The sequence below is a fragment of the Cynoglossus semilaevis genome, chromosome 14 (genome assembly GCF_000523025.1).
Source record: "Cynoglossus semilaevis isolate Cse_v1.0 chromosome 14, Cse_v1.0, whole genome shotgun sequence".
NCBI lineage: Eukaryota > Metazoa > Chordata > Actinopteri > Pleuronectiformes > Cynoglossidae > Cynoglossus > Cynoglossus semilaevis.
In genome coordinates, this window is record NC_024320.1 from 4,181,066 (window position 1) to 4,181,644 (window position 579).

At 42.5% G+C, this 579-nt stretch overlaps 1 protein-coding gene across 1 annotated transcript in view; it reads right to left on the reverse strand.

Annotated features, from left to right (window-relative positions):
• The window catches only part of pomk (protein O-mannose kinase), a 3,227-nt gene that overhangs the window by 979 nt on the left and 1,669 nt on the right, over positions 1-579 (reverse strand). The gene's annotated exons all lie outside the window — the stretch shown is intronic.

The window sequence follows — 579 nt, forward strand, 5'->3', positions numbered from 1 at the left end:
TAAGAAAATATGGATTCACTGAAATATCCTGATGTTTTATTTCTCACTGTTGTACAGATGTTCTACAGCACGGTATACATTTTTTATTAATGATTAACATGGAAATACTCATGGTGTTGATTCATTTTATTTGACTCTTATTTCTTCTTTACTGATCACAGATGCAGATCCCTCTGTTCCACCTTTAGTAACCTGGTGTTAACAGTAGCAGCATCGTGTGTTTTCCTGCAGTGAAATTGTTTAATAAACTCAACATATCATATCATTGGCCCGTGTGTCGTATCACCACATTCTTGCCAATATGTGAACACCCCCATGGACGTTGCTATTGTAAACACGTGTCCTCACTGTCCTAGCGGAGATAAAGACGTCGTCACAGTGAACTTTCCTCTGGTCTTAAACAGATTCAGCCTTAAACGGGCCCCGGTCTGAGGCCCCTGTGCCTAATTGGGCTCTCAAATGTTACCAGGTCGCTTTTTCCAAAGGACAAGGAGGCGACACATGGCCAGAGAGGAGCGTGTGGAGAGAGAGGAAATGGACAGAACAGAAGGTTTAGCACCTCCTACTGCCAAGTGTTTT